The sequence below is a fragment of the Nipponia nippon genome, unplaced genomic scaffold (genome assembly GCF_047370975.1).
Source record: "Nipponia nippon isolate SJK-2023a ecotype South Korea unplaced genomic scaffold, ASM4737097v1 scaffold_6, whole genome shotgun sequence".
NCBI classification, from domain to species: domain Eukaryota; kingdom Metazoa; phylum Chordata; class Aves; order Pelecaniformes; family Threskiornithidae; genus Nipponia; species Nipponia nippon.
The window spans coordinates 78,981,637-79,000,590 of NW_028262380.1; the positions used below are offsets into that span (position 1 = coordinate 78,981,637).

Below are 18,954 nucleotides of genomic sequence, written 5' to 3' on the forward strand. Positions count from 1 at the left end.
TCTTCTTACAAAAGCAATACACTGTAAGCGATACAGTCTCAAAATGCAATTAGGTTTGTGTGGTTTCGGATGTAGATTGCTGGGACTACTTCTAAAACTACAGAAGGCTCAGGTTATGTGGAGCCAGAAAGTCCTGTGCATCTTGGTCTTAAGAGCAGCAGTGATGTTTCAAGTAGAATAGCCAGCATGTTGCTTTGTTCTTGTAATTTCCAAATGGTGTATTTAAATTTCATTTTTTTTGTCTCATGAATCCAGCTTTTTCTACCCGTGATCTACAGACAGAATCGCCCTGCCCCGCCCCTTAACAAGTAGTAAGAGACTTGAGGTGGTCACTATTGTCCTTGACAACTTCACAGGCTTTGGCCATTTGTTCTGCCTTGGATACTTCACTGGCAGCTGTCCTGGTGAACAGATAGAGGCCGGACGTCAAACTAGCATGGAATAAGGATGTATTCCATGAATACAAATGGACATGAACAGAAGGAAATACTGGGGACGAACACTAGACTTCATTAAAGGAATGGATGTTCTGTAACTTCTGGATTTTGTTTGTCCTATGCAGTTTCCACCAGGGCTTAAGTAAATGATTAAGATACTGCATGATACTGAATTAAGACATCAGTATTTCAAAGTTCCTGAGGCTCAGATGAGGTGAGGCAACTTGTGAAATTTTTGTGACTTAGCATCTCTTCGTATTACTGGAAGGGCAGAGCCTGATTAGTATACTAGTAGGTACACTGAAATGAGTTTTACATACCAAATGTATCCCGGTGTAATAACTGGAGATTGAATATAAATGGTTACAATGCAAAATAAAGCCATAATAGATGATATAAAGAAAACTAAGAAAACTGAAAATTCACTAGACATTTCTGCTGGTTTTGGTGAGATTGACATTACACTGTATAGATTAAAAAAAAGAACACTCTTAGATCTTTCACAGATAGAAGATTAAGATATGATGCATTTATGCTAATGCAGCTGAATTTGATCATAGTGATTACATGAAGCTTCAATGTAGTAGCCCAACCAAAAATGTTCTGAGGTTTCCGGGAAATTTATATTGATCTGCAGTGAAATTATAATGTACTTTGGATCATTTAAATTTTTTTCCCCAGTCTTCTTCCAAACGCAGAATTCTCCTTTTTTCAGGCGTATCCTGGGGAGGCATGTCTTCTTTCTATGTCTGCTACAGCAGTGTTTCTTTTCTCTGTTACAATAAGCTGTTATTAGATGCCAATTTATTTAAATATACTGTAGAAGTGGAGACAAAGATCATTTGAAAAAAGGTTTAATACACTTTCAAAAGTTTCTACAGGGTATGAATTTTGGACTACTTTAGATCCCAAATGGGCGAGTACTTGGATTCGCAAATAAGCCAAATTACCAAGTATGGTGGATGGAAGACTAGATTTTACTTTGTTATTACTGTTCTCTAGTCCACAAAGTCACTCGAGTGTTTTGTTCCACAGTGGTGTAATGAAAATATTAAAATGAACCTTGTGGATTATGCAAAAAAAACCCCAACAACATCATGAAAAAAAACCCCAAAACCCCAACCAGTTACTTGTTGGTGCTGTTTGAAGGATACAGTTATTAAATATCTGAATTTGGGAAGTTGTACAAAGTAGATACTTACTGAATTAGAGAAACTTTTCCGTTATCCAGTAACACTTACTTGATATTATGGTTGATTTTATCTTGGACTTCTGAGTTCTTCTGTATTGCTGTATGAAGTTGCTATTGGAACTGCTTGGAGGGGGAAGAAGGCAGCAGTTTTGCAACCAGGCTTCCACAGAAGTACCTGTTAGCTGCACCACTAACTTTTATAATTCAGAAGGAAAAAGACAAATCATAAAGGTGGCAGATTTACAGGCTTGCTGGAACACACACTTCCCCTGGAATTCACATATAGCCTCATAATCCTTAGAAAAGATCACAGGTTACTGAGCAATGCTGTGTGGACTAATATGGGCTAATAACCCTTTCATAAAGAGTAGATCTATGCAACTGTAACTTAATTCCCACATAGCAGCCTTATTATAACTGGTAATTTTTCTAAGGTATATCCTAGTCTTAATGTATTTTTAAAATACTATTTTTCTATTTTTCAGTTTAATTATTAAAAAAATTAAGATTATTACATCTTTTCCTGGTAAAAGTAGATTATCACACATACTGTATGAGGACAGAAGTATGCTGGAGAGCTTTAGAGACTATCACCTTAGATTTCAGCAAAGATAAGTGATCTGTCTTGATCAAAGATCAAACCAATTGGAAGAAGAGTCTCTGTCACAACAATTGGCATTTGAAGCTATTATCAGAGAAAGGCTCCTTTAGAATACAGTTAGCAGAGCATGAAGAAAAATATTTTCATAGTAACAATTAATTAAATATTAGGAGAAATGGCATCAGGGTAGGAATCTCTAAGCCAGAAGTACTCTTCCAGCGGTTTCCAGTTCTCCAATTAAGAAGCAAAAAGTCAATTTTGATTATTTCAGCCTACTTGAAAATCCATTGAAAGGTATCCTGGTGATCCCCAGTCATGTACTTTCACAGAACCGATCCTCACCAATATGCTTCCAAGAGTGGGGCAAAAATGTCTGCGGTAGAACGTATGCTTCATGTTGGCTCCTGCCCATCCTCATTAAGATCTCATTGTGTTATAGTTTCTTAAGTGTTTTTTTTTTTTCTCTCCATACTTTTAATTTTATCATCTTTCAGAGAACCGTTAGAATTGAAAACAGGCTGAGTGCTTAAACCCAGATTTTGCTTATCTCCTCTAGTCAGTGGTTACTAGTATGGGTAGAATTTAATTTATGATTTATTATCTGCCAAGATTAAGGAAGCTCTGTTTCAGTTCAGTGAAAAATCAAGGAAACTGTTGCTAACTTTTTTAAATTGCATGTATTGAGTCAGTTCCATGAACAACAAGCACAGAGAAAGCCAGGCAAAAGCAACCTTGGAGCACCCAGCCAAAAACTGTGACCCAAACCCACCCCATTTGGTGCTTAGTCTGTTCTGGATGTCAAATGTCAGGAAAGGTAAGTGTTTTGTGTGCCCCCACGAGGCACAGAGGTGTACAACTCAGAGCTAATTGTGAATGCAAGGAAGATTTGAACCCTAAAGAAACCTGTGCGTTATAAAAGTTAGTGCATTAAATCACTGATGTGGTTATACCCCTGCCCCCTTTAAAAAAAGAAAAAAAAAAAAATATATATATATATATACTGACCATCTGAATGCTTACTTCCCTGTGGGAATATAAGTAACAGGATAACCTTTCTGAAGGCGCCAGAAAGGCAATTACTATAACTTATTTCTAGCACGGAGTGACCGTGCCTTTTTCAGAAAATCTTTGGACTACAGAGAGGTTGATCCTTACATTAAACCTTACTGTGAGGAGGTGCTTTCCCTGGGATGATTTAAACTGTTTGCTTGAATGGAAATAGAGCTCAACAGGTTCCGTGTATTCTGTTAAGAGATTCTGTTACATTTATTAGTGGAGTTTAGTCTTCAGGAGTTGCCTGAATTACAGTACTGATTGTTTGCACCTATTCAGTGCTGTTTATAATAGTAAAAAATTCTGAACAGTCTCAGTGAGTGTAGTTGTTCAGCTTATAGACTATGCAGAATGAGGGGTGTTTAAAATCTTACCTGTTCACATGTGAGCAAAGAATTGTTTAAGTTAGCCAATTGGGCATGCCGAGTAAAAAGCTGTATCTTAAATTACCTCCTTCTTGAAAAATGGCTGTATGGGAGAAATGCATTCTCTAAATCTTCTGATGAAAATATTCCTCTTAGTGTTGAATAATCAAAGTTAATAATGTGTAATTCATATGGTGACTTTCTGCCCCATTTGTGCCACTCCAATGTGGAAAATGTAGCAGGGAACAATTATCACAGTATTTAATTTCTGATGTTCTCTGTTGTTTTAATTTCTACTACATAATTGGAGGTCTGAGTTTTGCAAGTGAGTAAAGTGAATGAAGTGGATGAGGCTTAAAGGAGGGAGGGGGGAGAAGGGTGGCTGTGATGCCATTGTCATGTACTGTTTGTTGCACTGGTGGTAAGAATGAGCATTTCATTCTTGTCTTGTTACAGTCAGTTCTAGACTTTCTTGCTTTCTAAAGCCAGCAACTGGCAGTTGTGGTCATCCCAGAAAGTTAGGTCTTCGTGTTTTTTTCATGTGATAGGAGGGAAAAGATCATGGAAGATTGATGAAAGCAGGTATAAGATCTTGTAGAGATGAAATCAGAAGTATGGAGTGGTTTCCATGTGAGGAACAGCTGCTTTAAACAGTCTCTTCAGTTTGGAAATGCAAGAACTGGGTGGAGGGCAGAAAGGGCAAAACCACTTAAGAGATCGTGAAACCAGGGGTATGGTAACTAGAGGGCCTCAAATGAAGCAGCAGGTCATTGGTTTGAAACAAAAGCAGGGGTACTTCTTTGCACACTGTGTAGTTGAGGTAAATCCCCATGAAGTTTGTGTTACGTAGCTTTGAAATGCAACTTGGCTTTCTTCAGAGTAAAGTAGTATCACATTTTGTAGGGTCAGGCTCTCAGTACAAAGGAAAGAGTGGATACTAAAAGCAGATGTGGGTCATCACAAGAGAACAGTAATAAGTATTAAAGCAAGTATAGGAAGAAGCAGTTACATTATGTTGTGGCTGCCTTGCCATTTAAGAGGGGTGTTTGGACCTCTTCTTCTGCAGTAGAAGTTTTGATTGCTTTTAGAGCAACATTAAAGAGTTTGTATTCAAATTGTGTACACTAATAAACGTTGAAGAAAAGTTTAATTTTTATTCAACAAAAGGAGTCTTTTGGTATTGCCTCCAGTCGGACCTCTTTAAAGATCTGGGAGAGAAGAACATGAAGATGACTATATCACATCTGTGCTCGGTATTGAAAACTTGCTGCGCTGTGCCTAAGGTCGAAGTGGTGCAGAGAGGAGAGAGAGATTCTTTCTGTCTTTATCTTAAAAATTCCATATACATGAAAGGATGTAATTGCTTATTCTGTGACTGAATAGATACCTACAATCTTCCAGTTGCTAAAGCCTGAATTAAATTTGAATTAACATTCATGGCAGCTATATAAAAAATAAATAATACATTTTAACTTTAGCTTTTAGTGTACATTTATTCTTAAAAGTTATCCAAGGATTCAGTCTCTCAAACCCCGATAGAATATAATTAGCAATATTTAGGACACCATGCTGTAGAATGACTGTTTCAATAGTCCTTTCTAAAACCTTTGTATAGCTGCGGCTTTTTAACCAGTTTCATTATACTCTTGCAACCTTGCAGTGTTGTGTACTAACTATATTACAGTCAGCTTATGTATTCTCCTCACTGATCTCTTCTTGCTCAGTCTATGCAGTCATTTTAAAAAGAGAGACAATTCTGGCTGAGCCACAGTTGTAACTGTTAGCTTCAGTGAAATATAGCGTATCAGTGCATGCTGAACCAGACACGGGGTCCAACATCTGTTAATAGTAGAAGGGAAGTCAAGATCCCTAGGATGAAAGCAGAATTAGAGTAAAATTTCGCGTGAGAAGATAAAGATGTCGTAACAAGATTATGCTTATAGGCAATTTAAATTTATTTTAAAATGATCTCAAAATTCCCGAGACATGACATAATGAAGAGAGTGCTAGTGATTGCAGTAAATAATTGTTTTATGAGGCATTGTGTTAAATAACGCTAATAATAAATTCTGTTTCTCTCATGTTGAGGTCACTTCCCCCTGTCTGGAGCACATCTTGTGACTAAATTTTCTTCAGCTCTACCTCAGAACAATAAGCTCGGTGTAAATAGAGAAGTCGTCCTATTTCCTGTGTAGGAGTGGATAGCTGCTCTAGTTTCATAAGCTCTTTTGAATCAGTCCCTTTATGTGGTCCTTTATATTACTTCATTACATAGTATCATGGAGCATTGTGTCTGAAATTCTTTTTGGAGAAGATCACAACCTTGTTTTTAGAAAATCATTCTTTTTAGATAATCGTTCTGCTTTATGTGTGCAGAGGCAAATTCCTCAAATGTGCTGTCACTTTCATATATGGTTGAGCAGGATTTGGAGGTGATATTAGTAGGGCAAGAGATTTGTATGGAGGCACACCCCTGAAATGACTGCTGTTGGTGGATTTCAATAGCAAAGACCACTCATGGCATGAGTGGAGTTTCAGTATTATTTTACATCCCAATCACCTTTCTACCATTTTATGTCTCTCTCTGTCAGTTATGGGTACTGTGCAAATAATACTTTGTATGTATTTTCTAATTAAATAATCTCTGTGATGTATCTAGCAGTGTCATTTAGATTTAAATTCCAAACAGCCGTTGCTGGTGGGTAATAGGGGGTGTATGTGTATTTATATATATAAAAAATTATATATGTGAAGATGTATGCCTGTATTGTTATAACTTTGTCACTGGTGTGGCATGCTTAAGGATATTACCCAGACAGCGAAGACCTCATATATCTGTTCATCTCAAATAGACCAGATCAATCTGGTATGAATTGGACAGCAAAGAAGTTAATGAATTGTGTTACGCTGTTATGCAGCTGTCACTGAGTTAATATTTTTGGTGGGAGCCAGAGGCTGATGAAAGGGGCTCTATGAGTAGTAAAGGGCTGTATGTAAAGCTATTGGTGGCCTGTACCATCAAATTAATACAGAAATTGGCAAACAGATAAAACTCTAGCCCCTTGGAGACTAATGCTTTGGAGTTTGGGGGGGGGGGGGCATGTGGAATTCAAATACTTCTTTGAAACACTGCGAAAAAACTACTTTGGTTGATAAATTAGCTTGGAAACTTCATTGGCCTGTTGCCCCATGAGATGTCTTGTTCATTCAGTGTGCAAAAACTTTTGTCATGTTGTGTATTACTATAAATAATCAATGTAGTATATGCTAATACATACCTGTTTGGAACCAAGAGAATATTTCATTTCCAAACTTGGGAGCAAAGGAAGTTAAACTTCTGTAGTAAGCAAGACTGAGTGTAGAACTTAATAAAAAGAAAACTCAAATCCCAGAAGCTCGTTTTCTGTTTTGAAATAATAATCTACTGATTCGAGAAATTTATATTTAAATTACAGTGATACTAAAAGGTCCTACTTATAATCTTCCTGAGTTGGACTTTTAGTAGGCACTGAGGAAAATATTGCCCCAAATAGGAAGTAGAAAGCATGTATTTAGAGTGTGAAAGTTTTAAACCAGTTGGACAAGCAGTTTGGCAGCAGGTTTCTGGGAAATGGGAAGCTAATAACTCCCGAGAATTGAAACGGGAGCTTCAGAATTTAAGCTTATGCGGGGAATTTAACGTCATAGTTTTCAGAATGATACATGGATATTCAGGTTAAATATGTGAGTTAAAGTGGTCTGGGAATTTTCCTTCCATGGCAAATGTTGGAATATTTCTGTTCTCTTTCACTTTTATTATTTTAATTGAGATTCTCTTATCCACATAACTTTTTTTTTCTTGCCAAATTCTCCTCTTAGGGTTTAGCCACAGACTCTTTTGCTGATGGAGCTATTAAAATCAGCTGATGGATAATGATCCCTTTCTCTCCGCTGGCACTGAGCAAACAGGTTCAGCTACTGCAGTGGACGTGTTCCTTCTGTGAGTATTCAGTCCTCTCTACCCTTTACTGTGGAGGGAACTGGCTTTGCAGCATCATTGGAGCAAGTGGAGAATAGAAAGTAAATAGTGGTTGTGCCTATACAGAAAATGAGGGATATAACTGCCAGGAGATGAGAAAAATTAAAAACAAAACAAAAAAAAAATCAGAAGGGTAGAGGTAGAGAGGTGGGGGAAAAAAGGACTAGAAAATAGTGATTGAAAATACTGGAGTGGTAGCATTGGAGAAGATAAAGTGGAAATGCATAGGAGGAAAAAAGTAAAGGAAAGATAGCGTTAAAGGGAAATAAATAGAACTATTGATATATTCTATTTTCTTTTTAGGAATTCCACAAAAAACAAGGGAGAATAATATTTTATAAAGCTGTTACATTACTAAAGTTGGTTCAGTTTAATTTTCAGCACAGTGAAATGTGGAGCCCCCAGTTCCTTATGAAAGTTTGAAAAGGAGAACCTCGCATAAGGAAATGTTAATTCAACTGAATTATGCACTGCCTGGTTAATAACTGAAAGGCAGACAGGCTGCAGGTGTAGTAGGTCAATAAAGTCAGGTACAGTTCAGATACTTGATGGCAAGTGATATTTTCCTTCAGATGTATTCTGCCAGGATCTATGGGCAATGCTAGTTGAAATGAGAGTGTGAGACTGAATTAAGACTTGGTAAAATAAAACCTTTAAAAAGAAACTAAAGTTGCTCTGCTGTGCACTTTGATGCAAGCAGGAAGTTTTTCTTCACTGGTGGTTGTCGCTGCACTGCTTAGGCTTTATTTCATAAGCTGATACTGTCCTAATTTAAACTTTGACTTTCTATTACAAAGTATAAATCAGAAGATTAAAAACCTCCTGCTATAGATTTTTTAATAGAAAGTGACAGTTTAATTTGGCAGAGTTGAGCTGAAAGGATGCTTAAACCTAGTAGAGAGTGCCAGCATCAGCAGCTCCAGAGTAGTTGGAAATGAAAACAGAAACATGAATAATTAACAGATAAGCTTGAGTTCCTCAGATATTTTGCAATTACTTACTTGAGAAAAGTTTTCTCCTCCATTAAATCCCAGAGTTCTATTTTTGTAGTCAGCCTGGTTTGCTTACTAAGAAATAGTAGATATATGTAACTTTCGTTTTACAAAGACAGTTTGTTTTTGGGGTTTGTTTTGGGGTTTTTTTTTCCCCTTTTGTTTTTTTAATGAAAAAGTAGTTTTGCAGGTAAACTCATTTTTTACTAATAGGTAGTTTTATTTCTTTATTTCTCATAGTCACACTGGTCTGTCTTTCCCAGGATACAGCAACATTTAAAAAAAACATTCCTTTGTATTTGTTGGGTTCCATAAGGCCAAATGACCTGCGGTTTTTAGATGCAATAAGAATTAATGAGTAATTGTAGCCTTGTTGATAGGGTGTTTGATTCCAGTGTGCAGCTTTATGTAACAACACTGAGCTGTTAAATGTCTGAGCTATTCTATGTGCTTAGAATAAACAGCATTCAGAAAACTATCATCATTATAATGGCACAGGAAATACTACTTCTTTGTATTTATACCATCTCTGTTACTAGCTGTGCAACAACTTCATGAGGTGGAATATGGTTTAACCATATGCTGGAATCAAAGCAGCTAGTTTCTACTGCAAGGAAATTAATACGCAAAATCCCTGTTCTCAAAAGTTCTTTTATATATTTCTGCCTACAAGAGATGATGCTAACTCAGCTGGTGATTTCAGTTAAGAAATTTGTTGAGAGTATCCTGTTGGTAAAATCTAAGCAATTTTGCTTTGAGAAAAAATATTTACACCTGCAAAACCGTGATTTTTCTTCCCTGTTCCCCCTCAGTAAGTAGCATGGAAGTGTATTTTCCTCCCAGTTCCTTCTTCATGATACTGTAATTTGGAAAACATTTCTTATTTGAGGAAGGTATGTACTTTTTAGAGGGAACGAGTGAATTTAACTTTGGTTCTACTCCTCTGACTTCCAGTATAAGTGGATTTCGAACAGCAGGTACCAAATTCAAGAGAAATAACACCAGTATTTCTCCTCTTTCTAAAGGTTGAGGGAATGTTCTTTGACTAAGCTGTATTTTCTTTCAGCCTCAAATTTCAAAAAATACTTGTTTAGCAAATTAGCAGTAAGATGACTTCTGGTAGTGTTACGATCTACTTTGAAGGTGACCAACATCCTGAATAGAGCCTCTGCGAGCAATAATATGTCATCTATAATCATAGAATAATTTAGGCTGGAAGGGAAGCTGGAGGTCAGCTAGACTAACCTTCTATTCCAAGTGGGTCTAACTAGATCAGGTTGTTCAGGGTCTTGTTTTGAGCCTTGCCAAGGATAGAGAATATCTGAACTGCTGAATCTTTTTGTTACAGAATCTGTTCTTATAAAAGTAACATTGCTCATTACCTCCTGTCTCAAAAAAAAAAAACAACCAACCAACCAAACCCAAACAAAACAAACAACCCCACACCAAGAAAAACAACAAAAAACACCAAACAAACAAACAAACAAAATTAAACAAACCCCCCAAACCAGCCACCTTTTCTTCATCTTCATTTGTGGCATGGCTTCTGCTATCATTTGTGAAGCGTGAATAAAATAGGTTGGAGTGTCCTTACCTTTCCTCTCTCCAACAGAGGTTTTTAGGAAAAACACCCTCGCGAGATGAATTGACTGTCACTGATGCTTCAGGTGGTGGTGGAGCTACAGATTGGTCTGAACTAGGAACAGTCCCAGTCATATCAGAACTAGCTGAGATCCCAAAAGCGGTATTAAATAATAAAATAATATTATTTATTTTACTCTTTAGAAACATGGAAAGTGTAATACTGTTTAAGAAAAACCAAACCAAACAACCAAAGGCTTTATGAACACATTAGAAACAGTTTTGTCATATTTTAGCCAAAGCTCGGTTAGTATTGTCAAGCTTATGGTAGGTAGTTTCCCAAAATGTTTATAAACAAGTCCCTGTTTCTTGCTGCATAGAGGGCAAGGAGTCTTGTTAGAAGCACTTCTAGCACAATTTTTCTCCCAAGGTAAAAAAAAAAAAATTGAAGTCTTGGCCTTGTGATAGCAATGTCTTTCCCTCTGGCAGGACTGTTGTAATTAGCGAAGCAGGCCTCACAAGGTATTCTAGTGAGGTATTATGAAATCTGTAGTAACAACAGGTACTATCAGTCTGCAATTATCCTGAGACATAGAGTTAAGGGGAAAAAAAATTAAAAAAAAAAAAAAAAAGGCAAAAAAATCCACCTAAATATTTATTAGCATGTCAGAGAAGTGGAGTTCTAAACTGTGATAGTGCATTATTGTGCTGCTGATATAGTGTGAAGACTTTTTTATTTTTTTTTAGAAAGTGGAATTACTGAAGTATAAGACCTAGTATTCCTCCTGTTCTAATGCTGCTTATATAATGCCATAATGAAAGGAAAAAGCATAGGACTGAAGTGCTTTCAGGTTTAAGATAATAAAGTAGACAAGTGTTCTTGTTCTTTTCTTTAAGTGTCAGATTCAGTTCTCATTATTTTAAGAACTTTAGTTAAAAAGTAATTGGTAAGGCATTACTTTCACCAGGTGTTTTGGTCCATGTGCCTTAGCTTCTCAAATGCTAATCCCAGCTGTACTCTATCGTCATTTGTATTAATGCAAGAAGTAGTATGCTGTCACTTTTCTCTTACTTTTGCCATCAGTGAAAAGCTTACTGACAAAGTATGGCTCCTGCTTCTTGCATTTTCTGACTGTTTTCAGTTGTAAATTTCAGGATGCATTGCTTAAAGATGACTTTCTTATTGGAATAAGCTGTCAAATACAACAAATGAAAAGCCATTCACCTTTATTTGAATTTTACAATTATTTTTTTCATGTGTATTACTTGAAATTCGTTAGAGACTATTTAAAGAAGAGCTGGATTTTTTCGTATCCTTTGCTATAGGAATTCACAGCAGGATGTTTTATGTTTATTTTAACTTTTGGGACTCTATCTGGAATGCAGAGTTTCTGATACCAGTATATTTTTGCTGGGATAAAATACGCTATAAATAAAGGAGAGATGGAATTTTAGATGTGACAGAACTGTGGGGTTTCACAGAAGGAGAAGATGTTTGAAAGGGAATATTTTTATCTGTATGATAACATCTGACTACGGTATTCCCCTTTTAAAGATGAAAACCATGTTTTAAAAACAACCACCACAACTTGAAAAGATTACGAGATACCAAGAAGTAACTCTGCTGTTGCCAATGAGTTTTGTGTGGAAATAATCAGATATTAAGGTAAACATCAGAAATATATAGGAAAAAAAAAATCACAATTGGAGTCATCTGTTAAGGGAATTTTGGTGGAACATTCTGTTTCTAATTAAACAGTTTATAGTAGAGTTTTGGAGAAAGGTTTTTGCTTTTCACAGGAAGATGTAGTTATTTTTGAAAAAAATAACCACATTATGTAAAAATAAAACAGCTTCCTAGAAAATAACAGGAGTTTCATGCTAATGATAGTGCACAGCACTTAATTCCACATGGCGGTGGATGTGTTACATCTCGCACAGAGGATATAGTCTGTAGCATGACATGTGAAATCCAGTATGCGAGTCCATGTTCGAAAGCTAGATAATAGTATGAGTAATAGAATTGGTATCTCCTGTGAGTTACTGAGATACTGTTTCTGACAGATGGACAAAATTTAATTATTTTTCCCTGAAAAACAGTCTTCCACAGCAATGTTTTTGGTAGAGCTAGTATTCTTCAGCTAGCCATGACCAGTAAGTGTCCTTTACCAAAAAAGGAGAGCATTTTTTTTTTAACCTCACCACTGTATTTGAATCGTATCTAACATGATTGCCCAAGCAGCAGGGCATGCTAGATTATTTTCTAAGTGGTAAGGTTCAAAAATAGTCAATAGATATGCTTTTTTCTTATTACCTGCTAAACAGCTCAAGTTGTTTCTTGAGAGAAAAATATAGTTTCAGTTGTTTTATGTATTACCCCTCAAGGGTAATCCAGAATACAATCAATCTACAGAAATTTGATGAAATTTTGTGAGTCTAATTAATTCCCTATCCAACAAGAATTCCTTTGTCGAGCTTGTCAGTATGGAAGCAGGACACGAGCTGGAAAACATTGATAAAACATCATAAAGAGCTTTTAGTGTGTTTGTGTCACTCAAATGTAAACAAATGCTGCTGCACAAAGCAAAACTGTATGGCAAGGAGATGGAAAACAGTGGAAAATGCTTCCCCCCTCTCCCAAAAAAACAAGCAAAAAGACTGTGTGAAAGCTGCTTTCCTTTTACACTACCTGAGAATGTTGTGCAAAACGTAGCACTTGTTATTTCTCAACTAAAACACTAGGTGCACTATGTGCAAAATAAATGTTATGTACAAAATAAACAAACACCAGAAACTTTCAAGAGCAACTTCTGGTTTATACCTAGTAAGATCGAAATCAACAACTATCTCATTAGCTGTTCAGAGAAGTTTTGAGGTGGGTATGATGCATGATAATTTGTTAGTGTGAGTCTTACGAAGCAAAGAATGTATCTGCTTATTCTAGATGACACCAAGGCAGTTGTGTAGTGCTTACTAAACCGACTCAATTTACTTTGGAACAGTTGGAGTGAAAAGCATTTCTTCTGTTGGTGTTTTTAGAAATGTATCTGAAAAGGACTAGACTGGCTATTTTTTTAGTATCAGGCACTTCCATTTATGCTCAAGACAGAGGAAGATTATTTTTTTTATTGAAGGGAAAGAAAAATCCCTCAGAGTGTGTAGGAACTTATTGAACAAATGCTTAAACCTTTTAAAGTAGAATCAACATACAAATGTTGCAGCACAGGGAAATGTAATGTACCTGTATGTTTTGATCGGTATGAGGAAAAAAAATAAAATGAATGATATATTGGCTATAAGAGCAGAATTTCACACTTCCTAGGAATGATCTGAAAAACTGAGATTTTTTTTTTTTAGCAGTCTTTCAGTATCTAATCAAAATTTAGAATTTCCATGAAGTTCTTCAAGACTTCTGGTTTTGGTGTAGCAACTCACCTTACCAGCTGACAGAAAATAAACAGAGCAGTGCCTGATGTACCGTGTGCTTTGTGCTAGCCTTTTGTTTAAATTCAGGCAAGCAATATAGAATCTGCTTTCTTGAATTAACTGCACCACTGTGAAATTCTCTAACTGTCGGCAAAGCACAGAAGTTTGTGTGCATTAATGGCCAGCGATAACATGTGCTCCTAAAGGAAATGTTATGATTTGCCTCAGCATTTTTTCAGGTATACTGAAAGAGAAGATGGATTGAAAAAAGCCTTAAATACCAGCCAGTGTGTACGTTTCTTCTCTTTCTTCTAATACTAAATTCTTCTGTTAGGAGGCTGATACGTGGATTGTCTCTCCATCTCTCTTTAGCTACCCATCCTGTCTCCCACTGAAACCTACATTAAGCTCATCTATTGTGAAATAAATCCTCAGAAATCTCTCCAAAACAGACTTACGGGTGTAATGGATTCAATTAAAATAGTGTGACATACTTTTTAAAAATACTTGGTAAAAATAGTTAATCCTGATGAAAGGTATAAATACCTTGCCTGAAGCAAAGATAACTTTGAACTATAAATAATGTAATACATTTTAATCAGTTTTACTGCAACAATTTTTATCTGTAAAATAACTTATCTTAAAGCTCTTTTCAAGTAACTTGAAAGAAGACTATGACTTGCTTGAATAGAATTTTAGTAGTGAAATCTCCTTAGTTTGCAACCTGGGCAAGCTTGTAATGGTGTACTTGCTTCATTTCTGCAACAGCAACTAAAAAAAGACTGAACTGAGTAGTTGCCCAAAGTGGTACAGAAAGTACAAGTTCAGATGCAAGTTTGTTTCTTGTCAAAATAGTGCTGATGGACCATATTTATTCAGAAAATCATGGAAGATGTACTAAAGCGAAATTCAGTTTTGAGTGGAGAATCATCACGGTATTATGTACTGTTGAAGCTTGTTGTTCCTGCTTATAATGGGAAGATGATGCCTAACACAATTTAAAATCACTGTGCAGAGTTTTGATATTTTGGCACTTGAACTGAAACTTTTGAGCCATGCGTAAGTCAGTGGCGTTTCTAGGGTTCTTTCTTGACCAGCTAATGTAATTTAACAAAGATAAAGCTTTATAACTAATTCTAACGGTTTAATACAGATCTTGCGTTGTGTTCAAAATACTTTCCTTCCCCACTAGAGAAAAATATATCCTTGTAAGGACTTTAGCAGGGCCTAACCATTATGCTGACCATCTTCAGCTAAGCTCATTTCATATTCCCCTCTCCAGTATTCATGATACTGGTGATTCTGTGAAGTCATACTTCATTTATATTAAGACTGTTGCAAAGTAGCAAAGAACTAATGGTAATGCTGAGTGGTACACAGCACCACTAGCAGCCGAGCTGAACATCACTTTACATGTGTCCGTTCTTCCCCGTCATACTTACTCATAGGTAAACTAAATGGGAGCTGTGCATGTATACTCTGTTTTTTCAGTGAATGCTAACAGCCGTAGCGCCTTCTATTTGCTGATCAGTATGGATTTGGTAGGTCATTTAGGCTTTATTAGTCTAAAAGAGATTAGAAAAATTGTATTATTGCCAAAGTGTATGTTAGATAGTATTACTTTTGTTGAAAGTATTTCGATGTCTTGCAAAACATACGTGAACCTTTGTTCACAAGTTCTAGACGTTTTGTTCTACACATCATCGTAATGACCCCTTCTTTCAAACTTGTCAGTGAAGTAATCTGGCATGCCATTGTCATTCTGTCAGAAATGTTCGCATGGGTCTAGAGCTTTACTTATGAGTCTGGCACTAAATCCCTATTTATTTGTCAGTCTGCAAAAGCGTGCATTGCCTTGTTTTGTAAACCACAGGACAGGCACTTAGAGTCATTTGGTTGTTTAAATGAGACTGACTGTGTCACAGGGCACTTAGAGAGGAACAGCCTACTTGGCGACAGAGGGAAGTGGGGAATAGAATTCGGGATGTTGTGGTATTTCTTGCTTTTCAGGATATGTGTTAGTTTCAGCAGTGGTGCTCTTTAATGCAGGGTTGTCTAGCCCACCTAAGAGTGGGCATCAGAGCGAAGAGGTGAGAATCATGTGATCTTTAAGGAAGTTTCTCTTAACGACACGTGTTTTAGTTGAGTCTAGTTTAACATTCCCTTAGTAAAACCAAAGATTTTTACTAGCTAGACAGTGTGAACAGTTAGAAAATTTGAACTTGAGGGCTGTGTGAGGGTGCAGTGACAGATAATGTGAGGTTAAGTGTCAGAAATCTTAATCATAGATGACTGCTCTGACTCCTGAGAAAGATAATACAATGTATAGTAAATACAAAGGAAACTTAAATTCAGGGCAGGTAGATTCAGTGGAGCTATGCTAGTTAATGTTAGCTGAATATCTGCGACTTTGGTTTTGGGATTGAGACAAAGAAAGATGCTTTGATTTCTGAATAGCAGGATGATCCAGGTTGGTGTCCCTGCTCCCTCTTCCCCGCCCCCCCCCCCCCCCCTTCTTGCTCGCTCTCTCCCTCTCCCCCCCCTTCTTGCTTGCTCTCTCTCTCTCTCTCATTTGAGCTTTCTACCACAGATTCCAGTTTGTCAGATCATCATGTTAGTATGCTTTTTCTCATTTTTCACCTAAAACATTTTTTCCTGCCAGCCTCTTCATACATTTTAATCTTCTTTCTTTTTCTAACTTTCTATTAAATTTTTTATTAACATGAGGTCACTCCAATTTTACTAGTTGCTTCTCAGCCCTCTTGTTTCTATACTTTCATTATGTATCCACCTTACCATTTAAGTCTATCCCATGATGAGAAATATGTTCCTGTGTAACAAGCTACCCAAGTTTTATACTCATGTATAACTGCTTCGTTCTTTAATTTGTAAAGCATTCTCATTTGTTCAGGTGCTGTATACATGAACAAAACTTGAATAAAAGCATACACTAGAAATAATAAATTTCAATTTGGCTGTAGTGTAGTACTGTGGCTAGCAAGGCAGCAATTGCTATTGTAGATTTTCCAGGTTTTTTGCAATAGTTGTCTTGTAGTCTGATCTCACTTTCAGTTGTGGATCTTATTGTAAGGTCATTATACAGGGTTTCAGCATCCGCTATAAAGCTCCTTGATTCCCAGCTAGGGGCTCTGGCCAGTAACCAAAATATGCAACAGAATAACTGGTATCACTGCCAGTGCGCAGTAGTAACAGAATAGCTGGCATTACCATCTGCTGTGTTTTGTGGTACGTATTCAAACTGCCCTGTTGTTATGAGAAAGGTAGCAGGGGATTGCTTCTCTTAAGAGGGAGGAAAGGCACTTTGAAATGGTAAGCCTTTGAGACAGTTATTTTCAAAGACTGCAATGTTTTCTTTTCTCTGTCTTCTGTGATGTCCAATTAGCCTTGTCTTTGTGATCTAAAGTAGTGTGTTGAAGGCTATTAAAAACTGAGGTAGGGATACAGATAAAATAATAGGGCACCAAGTACGTTTTGACCCAACTACACTGCTACCTATATCCAAGGCACATAATTTAGAACTCAGACATATGTATGTCTGGAAAGCAGTTTAATCAGTAACTGCTATGGTGAAGTACTTTAATGGACAGCAGAAGTTTGAAATTTTTTCACTTGTCAAAATAACTGAATGCATTGAGAGTACCCCTACTTCTTGCTCCCTGCAAAGATCTAGAATATTGCTGAAATGGTGGCAGAGAAAAAGCTATAGTCACGTCCTTATAAAAAACTTGTCCATTAATGAGTACGGTCAAATTCCTTACTTGAATTAATATTAAGCAAGTTGGTAGTTAGCTATAAAAAGCCCTAGACAAATATGGACCTTGGCACATGGGATGTTGTGGCCTGGCTTTCTTGGTCATGATTTTCTTCAGCAGTCTCTGTAAACACTTTTGGGACCTGGATTAAATGAGTAAATATTACTAACTTAGGAAATGTCTCTTCCATCACTGCAGTATCTCGGAATAGCCCTACTCTTAATGGAAAATTCACAGCTGTTCATATAACAGCAGTGTGTCAAGCCCAAAAGGTATGTTTTGGGGGTTTTTTGGGTTTTGGTTTTTTTAATAGTAATTCCTTAAAGTATAATAACATGTTTTCAGACAGTACTAGTATATTTTTTTCATAAAGTGCACAGCTTTCAAAGTTTCTTTTAATTTGATGTACTGTCCAAATAAAATGTACCATTTTAGCCCTTGAAATGGTTAATTTTTTTTCCTGCCTATATTTCAGTGTGAGCTTACTGTCCTTTGTCAGTTAGCAGTGAGTTCTGAAATGACCTGCTAGGCAAATAGGTAGCTGTCTCTGAAGCAGAATAGTTGGGAATAAGTTTCAACATTGTGTCTGCCACCTGGTATTAGCTGTCTTATGGCAAATGGTAGTTTTAGTAGTATTAAACCTATTACATAAAATAATTTTCAAGAAATGAGACAATTATAATAATGTATCTTGTTATATAGTTGTAACAGTTACATTCCCTTTGAGAAAGCACCTCATTGATAGCATCTGGGTAAGGTTAGCGTCAAAGTGTGAATTCAGTAATGGTCTCCTTTGACATTCTGATGCGTGCTTACAATGACACTGAAATACCATCCCTCTCTTCCTTATTGCTAGCTAATAGTCTTGCTGATGGTTTAGATACTGTCTCTGTATAAATAACGTCTTCAGGAGACATCAACAAATAGAAAATAGGACTAATGTCCTACCAAGACTTTACAAACTCTGGCAATGTTTTAGGCTCTTATTGCAGCCTAACCCATTACCATCATCGCTTGAGATTCTTAGACAAAATAACTTTGTATGATCACGTTAATCCATTGACTCTATGTAGGCTGAGGATGAAGGGATAGGCAGCATGCTTGTTAGTGTTGCTTCGGTAAATGTTTTAATAGTGTTCCAAACTGTGATGTCTTTCAAGTTGTGCATTGTAGAGAAAATTAAATCACAGGTTTCATTCTTTTATAATGCGTTAAACTGGTTACAGCTAGTGCCTTATGAGAGAAGCTGTATAATGGTTACGCTCTAAGGGAAACTTATTCCACTACCCTTTGTGTTTCTTTTAACGTGCTCAGTGGGACACTGCACCTCACTTAAGGAAGAAAAGCAGCACTGAACACAGCCGAGCAAAAAAAGTCAGCAGTTTCTTCATTTTATGTGCGTTCGTTATAAAATTAATACAAATGTAAGTGAAAGGCTGTGAAACACATGTGAAGGAATCTGAGGAGTATAGTAGTTCTGCTGAATTTTTTCACTTGTATTTTAATGACAAATTTG

The 18,954-nt window shown here is 36.6% G+C and overlaps 1 long non-coding RNA gene across 1 annotated transcript in view; it reads left to right on the forward strand.

Moving 5' to 3' along the window:
* Window positions 1-18,954, forward strand: part of LOC148051597 (uncharacterized) — a 54,525-nt gene that overhangs the window by 27,675 nt on the left and 7,896 nt on the right. The window contains exon 2 of the long non-coding RNA XR_015700084.1: window positions 7,507-7,627. This is a non-coding gene — a long non-coding RNA (uncharacterized LOC148051597). The remainder of the gene's footprint in view (window positions 1-7,506; window positions 7,628-18,954) is intronic.